This window comes from Anser brachyrhynchus, assembly GCF_964034855.1.
Source record: "Anser brachyrhynchus genome assembly, chromosome: 3".
Taxonomy (NCBI): Eukaryota; Metazoa; Chordata; class Aves; order Anseriformes; family Anatidae; genus Anser; species Anser brachyrhynchus.
Genome location: NC_137696.1, coordinates 18,586,450 through 18,594,229, shown reverse-complemented (window position 1 = coordinate 18,594,229; position 7,780 = coordinate 18,586,450). Strand labels below are relative to the sequence as shown.

At 41.7% G+C, this 7,780-nt stretch overlaps 1 long non-coding RNA gene across 1 annotated transcript in view; it reads right to left on the bottom strand.

Moving 5' to 3' along the window:
- Positions 1 to 943: 943 nt before the first annotated feature.
- Positions 944 to 7,780, bottom strand: part of LOC308191820 — a 47,391-nt gene continuing 40,554 nt past the window's right edge. Inside the window, exon 4 of the long non-coding RNA XR_013948296.1 lies at positions 944 to 6,368. This is a non-coding gene — a long non-coding RNA (uncharacterized lncRNA). The remainder of the gene's footprint in view (positions 6,369 to 7,780) is intronic.

Sequence of the window (7,780 nt, the reverse complement as noted above, 5' to 3'; positions counted from 1 at the left end):
ATCCTTTGGCAAGTGAGGCAACGGCTAGGGAAGTGTCACTTGGTAGTGTCATTGTTTTTTAAAGGATATTGTCTATTTTCTGGTCACCTGGTGGGATGGCTGTGGTTGAGGACCCTTACCTATCTCAGAAATGGATTACAACAGATCCTGCTCAATAGCACAGGAGGGTAAGTGGACAGGTGGATGAGCAAAGACATCCTAACCTCAAAGCTAATGCAGGTGTTTTATCCATGGAAACCACTGTCCTAAGCGTACCCCAAAAGCAGAGTGGAAGGGTTGATGGAATATGGATGGATGGAGACCATGAGATAGGGCACGGACAAACTCAATATATTACGTCATCCACAGCTGAGTGTGTTTAGTCCCAGAGAAGTAACTTTAATCTATGAGCCTAGACACCAGGTAACAATATATCTTTGGCTGGGCAGAGCAGAAGATCAGTGATTACCATGCTAGCAGTGAGGGTGATGACAAGTTCATGATGCAGACAGAGGCATGGTCTGTCAATGCCTGGGTTTCATCTTGCTGTTGAAATGGAAAGCAGCTGGATGTCTTCTACCCATCACTGGTTATCAGACCAACCCTTGGCTCTGCCGCATTGCTCTTATGCATGGTCTGGCATGCTGAAAGGTTACCTGGCAGCCTGCAGAAGATGAATGCGAAGGCTACAAGTACTGCTGTAGATCTGGGCTATGATTAAGGGTCGAAGAGACCACAAGTCCTAGAATCTTCACCACACCCTATATCTCCCTTTACCTGGAACCAGCCATTTGTCACGGGCTAGAAACAGACAGGAGGAAACCCAAGACCTTTCATACTGATGGAAATTTGATGTTCAGAATCTGGACCATCTATAAGTTGAGGTTGCTTACACCTCCATACATTGAAAGGGTGTCTGAGACAAGCTTTTTAGGAAGTTGTCAGCTGCTGGAGCACTCAGCGAATGAGATGTAGACATGCATGAGAGTCTTGGCTGAAGTCAAGTGAAAAACAAAAATAATCCAAAGTCTTTATAGAACAAGAATCTTTCATTCAAGTGCACTGTGTCACAAGGAAACCAGAAACATTTTTCTCTGGCTGGGTCTGCAGCCTTTGAATTCATTGGAAAGAGAGTGGCTGCTGGCCCTTACATCCAGGTCAGAGTCTGTAATATAGCTGAATGCACACAATTCATTTTATTTCTAAAGGTGTTCACACTGAAGGAAAGCCTGTCTTCTCTCAACTAAAAGCTAATTCTAAAACCTAATTGCCTGTTGGTTTCTGTTGTTGTTGTTTTTGGTGGTGGTGGCGGCTTGTTTGTTTGTTTGTTTTTTTGCCTTAAGGCTAGACAAATTTTGCAAAAACATTGGAAACTTTCCTGTGGGATAAGCTGCTGACAGTTTAGAACTGTGGGAGCATTTAGCAAATTGAGCCTCAGTTTCCCTGCCCTTAAGTGCTTCATGCCTCGTGGGAGGTGCTATGGAATTAAAGTTGCATTGCCCTTTGTGTCAGCAGTTTACTGTGTCCAAGAAAAGATGCAGAGAAGTTCGGCTGTCTAGGAAACCTGAAGTGCTGTGACAAGAATGTACACAAATCAGTTTTTCTGACATAATTCTGAACGTGCGTGCTCTGTACTTTACTCCAGCTTCACCTGCTTAGCAACACTGACTAACAAAAGGTTTGGGTGATCTTTAAAACAAAGCTTTCGTATTGCTGTCCGTGGCACTGAAACCACAGAGATTGATTGCAGATGCAGCAAGCAGCTTTGACAGATGAATGTTCCAAGTGTAAACATTTGGAAAGTCAATAAAGTTAATAAATCTGTGCAGCGTGTGAGAAAAAATAGCTGAATAAAGGATTTTGGGGGTGTTGGGACTGGGCACTGCAGAATCCTGACAATTCTGGAAACAGCTATCATTACTATACATTGCATTTGATTGCTGTATTTCATCACCCAGACCCGTAGGCAAAGCACGATGTGCTGCAGTGTGCATCTAACTCCAACATGGGAAGGATGTGGGGCTTTTTTTTCGTTTATCTGCTGCTTGGTTTATCTAGCAGAGACTGCAAGGTTTTTGAATGGGATACTAGGTATCCAAATCCTGTTTTTAGGAGTGATCTGAAAACAAAGGTTTTGTAAATGTTTAAAGATGGAGGTAGATGTCTACTAATATCTAATGGGATTCCCAGAAGGATCAGATGTGGCAGTTGGTATCTAATCTATGAACTCCTTTTGGACACCTCAGGACAACTTTCCTGCATCTTGTAGTGTTCTCAATGATGCAAAAATCAGTGGTCAAGAACCTTAGTTAATTACTGTGGCAGGGAATATCAGGACTCCAAGTGCATTATAACACAGATACCGTTTCAACCAGGCCAGAGAGATGCTTTATTGACTATGGTCATAGTGAGAGAGCACCTGGGCAGCATCTCCCCCTCTGCTCCCCTGGTCTCTTCCAGGTGGGTGTAGACACCCCATTCACATTCAGTTTCAGGTGAAGAAAGGATGTGAGGAAACTCCTTTTCCTAGGATAAACTTCCTAGCCAGACGTCTCAAATCTCATTTTTTTAATTTATTTTTTTCCCCATCACAAGTCAAAATGGATTTGGCCAATAAAACTCTTTGGACCTGATGAAGAAGTTGCTCTACAAACCAGGTTGTCTACACAAAATGCAGGGAGTCACAAGTGTGCATTTACATTGCCAGGCCCTCACAGCCTTTCTCACGTGCAGAAGTGCTCAGCTTCATAAATATTCCCAACAAAGTCAGGGAAAGTGAAGTACTGTTGCCCTTGGTACCAGACTACATCCTAGAATTTTAATAATATTTATCCTCATGTGCATGTCAGAATGCATAGGATCCAATCTGGTGCTCCCGAAGTCACTGGAGTGAGGACAATTAACACTAAGCAGTCTCTGCAAAGAGCCTCGTAGGTCCAACATCATGTTCATAAAGTCTTCTGTGCCTCAAGGTCTGGGAATGGTGCCTTATAGTCATGGGTGAGACAGCCTTCAGTGAGATATGTACATACTCAGAGAAAAATGACAACAAAAGGTACAGAATTATCCTACTTTATTAGCTACTTGTACTAGTTTTTGGTTTCCTCGTTTCCCCCCTACCCCGCTGTGAGAAGTACATTAGTTTCCATAGAAACAGGATGTGCGGGATGGGTTCCTCTGTAATCCTCGAGTGGGATTCAGTCAGCAGAAGTTATTTGCTTCTTAGATATATTATTGTAAAAAAAAGTCACCTTCACTAGAATCAATGGGCTTTATCTGAGAAAAATAAAAGCAAGCTGCTGCCTTGCTCATGAAAGAGTTTGTGTTTTCTATCACAGCTCAAAGAAGTGTTTACTCTTCCATTAAAACAAGATAGTGTGGCCATACGTGCTCACTAACCTCCTGGAGCAACCAGGAGCCAGTTTGGGCAGCTCTCACAGACAGGACGACTCCGTGAGGCTGAAAAACTCAGCAGAGCTTACGATGAAAGAGTCCCATTTCCCCAGCAGTCAGTGTGGGATGTTGCGGTGCCCAGCATGCCTGCGAGATTTCACCTCCCATCTCTTCCTACGGCTCTTCACTGATGCCTTTCTGAGTAGTTTGAGGCAATGCACTCTTTTTTCTTTTTATTAAATTACAAAACCACAACTGTACTGGAGTAAGCATCTTAAGAAAACAAACAAACAAAAAACACTATAACGTTCTAAGTCTTTGTGGTACATTTTCTGAAAAGAATTTTAAAATATGATCTTTGTCATATGCGGATGACCCTTGTCGAGAAAGGAGCTTTATATTTAATCTCTACATGGCCAAAGGACTGGGGCCAACAGCTAGTCTCCTAAATTCTTTGCAGACTCTTTTCAAAGCCATAAGGGACTATATAGTGAGTTAAAATAACAGTCTTGGTCAGTTTCTGCTGCAGTTTATGGAAAAGGGATATTCTAAGTAACTCACACTTCCTTTTCTTCCACCTCCAATTGCATTTTCTTAGATAATTGCCTTTAAAAATCATCAGCTAATTGCAGCGCACTGTGACATTCGCATGTGCAGACTTGAAGGCACCATTTCACACATTGCAATACCTATAAAGCACAAAGGATTGCACTAAACAAAGTTAATCATGTCATTCTGCCAATTATAGCCCACTTCAAAGGTAGGGACTCCAGCTTTCTGAGCAATGTCAAAAATACTTGCAGTGGTTAGATTCTTCACCAGTTATCAGTTACAACTATTTTCATATTTTTTGCTTGGAGCAGAAGTAAGCCTGGACTCTTAGCAGAAGGTCCACGTGTATGATAATAGGAAAGGAGAGGGGGGAAAAAATTAAAAATTAAGATTAATTCTGGTTTGTGACTCTACTCTACCTGGAGATCATGAGCTTGCCAACAGCCACCCAATAGCACTGCAAAAATATAAGCAGTTCTTGAGATGCAGTCTCTCCAGCTTTTGATTTTATTTTCTGAATTCCAATGTATCCATTCCCAACTTACAGTCAACCTCTTGGGGAATGACCCTGTTATATCAGGAAAGCTGCAGACATAAGGAATTCCAGAAGGCAGCCAAATTATCCACTGGAGCTTGATGGTTTCTCTGCAAAAAGATGACTAGCTCTCACACGGGTCTGCATTCCCCACTGTCCCTCTGCTGCTGCCTCACATACAAGGACAGTCTCTAGCTACCTCCAGATTTCTGTCTAGCACCCACCCAGACTCAATAAACTAATCCAGCTATAAAAACTTCATGGTGTACTGCAGCAGTCCTACAACTGTCTTCAGCCATGGCTCCACAATGGCAGCAGCTCCCGCTCCATTAAGGGAATAAAGATCAAGCGTTGCCATCTGTGTTACTCAGAGTCCTGGCATGGGTGCCTCTCAGTGGTTTTTCTGTTTCTCCCCAGTGCTATGTCCAGATGCAAACTACTGCTCCTCTCTTAGGCAACCCACTATTTGGAAGTCTTAATTTCAGAATTTGCTTGTGTTTAAAACCTGCAGAGCATTTCTCTGTACATGAAGGTTGTAACATTGAGATGCTGGTGCTTTGATCTGCAGTGACTGCTGTCTGTTTAACTAGAAAGCAGCTGCAGATTGGAGACCTGTTCTGCACTTCCACCATCTCTGGACCTTGTTATGCATCTGCCAGGCTCCCTTGTTTGTCTGACAAACAGTTAGTCATGGCTCCAAGATGTGCAGATCACTCCTGCTGGTCACAGATCACCCTCCTGCCTGCAGGTTTACTCCATGACCCTTCAACCATCGTGCCTGGCTTTCCACAATGATTTCACTTGTAAAAGTTTTCTCTCTTGAATATCTACTCTAATTTCAAATCTAATCTGCTGCAAATTTGCCAGGACAGCGTATCCCCTTATAATATCATGACTTGGTAGAGCTCTGACAGGCATATTTATCCAGAAGGAGCATCTGATTCCCCGCCAAGTTAATGAGCACTTCCACTTTTGCCACAGCAGCATAATGAAAAGTACATATCCCACTGTTAAATGGTGTGAGATAGCACTATCCTGATAAGCAAATGCTACAGTGGTGTTTGGCTCTCCTCTGTAATACCATAGCTAATGACCCAGTTCTTTATGTGGCCAGACCGATATGGGAACATTTGTGACATCACCATTTTTATTTATCTGAAACTGGACTTAACACTGCACTTTGCCAAGGGATGTGCATTCCAGTGGCAGCTTTAAGATCAAGCACACCTTTTATTTTCTAAGACTGTTCCTGTTGGCTTGTGAATATCATGATTAAAGACCATGAATACCTTGTTCCAGTGTTTTATGAAAATCTTAACCTTCTATTTTACTGAGAAAACACTGTGCCAAGTTTCTCTTTCCAACTAAGTTATCTACTCTCATTTCCTGTTTAAGTGCAAGAGAAAAAAAAAAGACAAAAAAAAAAAGACAGTGTTTGCAGAGCTCTTAGATTTGCCTTTACTTTGTCTGTGCTGGAAGGACTTCAGTTATTCAGACCAGTTTCTTCACTGCAGAGCATCACCAGCAGTGCTGCTCCTTGGTGTAACAGGTCAGAGCATGATCACAAATGGCACTATCGTTAGACCTCACAGAAATTTTACACTCTGTTCACTGAGGTTGCCCCATTCATACCATTACCACTGCTTTTGTTGCCTCATGGTCAGTGTTTTTAACATGCCAGGTTGTGATTTTGCACATTTAATTGAACCAGTGCTGGTTTGCCTTTAGTTCCCATGTCATCTCCTTGAATATATTTCCCTTAAGGATGATCTTTCCTTTGTGAGGAATAATTAGAGGAATAATTTTCTTTTGAAGCAAATACCGCTTTCTGGCCCAGATCAAGAACTTTGAGCAGGAAATTGATGCTTGTGTTCTTCTGGAGAACTGATGACAGCTTTGGGCCATGTGTCTGGAAAAAAAAAAAAAAAGAAAGAAAAAAAAAGAAGATATATCTTAGTGTCAACAAATTCATGCCAGTTTTCCTCTTAAAGTAATGCCCAAGGTTCAATCTGAGAGACACTACTTGTATTACAGCTTGCATAAAGCTTGCTGTAGTTTGAACCAAGCTGTCTAACCTGCTCAGCTGGCAGGGTCTCCCTGCCCTGTCAGTTTTAAAGCACTATCAAAACCATTCTGCTTTCCAAGCTAGCACAACAGCTTGTTCACAGCACTTTGGTTTTTAATTTCAATCAAGATTTCTTGAAACTAATTAAAGCAAATGTAATTATCCGTGCTGCTCTTTGGATTGTCACTACTGATATTTTATTCTTTCTTGGTGAGCAATGAAACATAGCCTGAACTTTTCACTCCAGCAGTCTAGGCAATCCCCATTCTTATCTATTTGATCTACACAATTAATAACATTTCTTGTAATTTGATTAAAACAGAGGAGATTTGGGTGGTGTTTTGTCTTCTGTTGTGAGCATTGAAATCTGTTGCAGAAACATAGTGGCAGAAAGGTACTTTTTTCTGTATTAAAAAAAAAAATCGTTATTATGGCATAAAAGTTCCCCCAAATCCAGGTGAAAATTCCTAACTGTCTACCAGCAGTGTTTCTTGCACACAATTAAATCTTCTTTAGCTAATATACTTCAGGGCTTTTAAAGGTTAGATATAAAAAGATCTTCTGTCATTCTCTTCTAAACTGATTGCATTTCCTCAGTCAGGTAACAGAGAATTTGCTTTTTTTTTTTTTTTTACTAAATCCCTATTTACTTTCATTACTTTCTGGCAGCTTTCCTGGAACAGTCAGCTGTAGCATCTACAGTAAGTTAATTTCTTGGATAGGTTAAATCACAGCAGCTCAGCCCTTTCTCCCACTAGTCTATTACATTCTGGGTACATTTTACTGTTAAATTCTTGCTATGGTCTAACAACCACAAAAGGCTTGTCTTAAACCAGTGTTGGCATGTCTTCCAGGAACAATATGTATTACAAAGTACATTTTCCATCTCTTAGAAAGTGAGCCCTATATCAGATGACAACACCCAAAGATTTCCTTCTATCACATCCCAAACTGCCACAGTTGTATTGGGGCACTCCTCTGGGCTCTCTCAGATGGGCTCCTGGGTTTTCTGAAGGCACTGAACACACTAAACCTCAGAAGAACTGTGTTTCAACCCTCAGACCATGTGCCCACCTCTGCCAGTTCTTTCTTCTGACTTTCTTAGGCAGAGAAAAAATAAGAGAAGTCAGACAGGGTCGGTGCACAGACCATCCTGCTAATGTTCCTTCTCCCAGCAGTAGTCAAAAGTAGGTGCTTAGGGAGGGTGAAGAACAGGACAAGCAGCTGTAATATTTCCTGCCAGCCTTCATTCATTT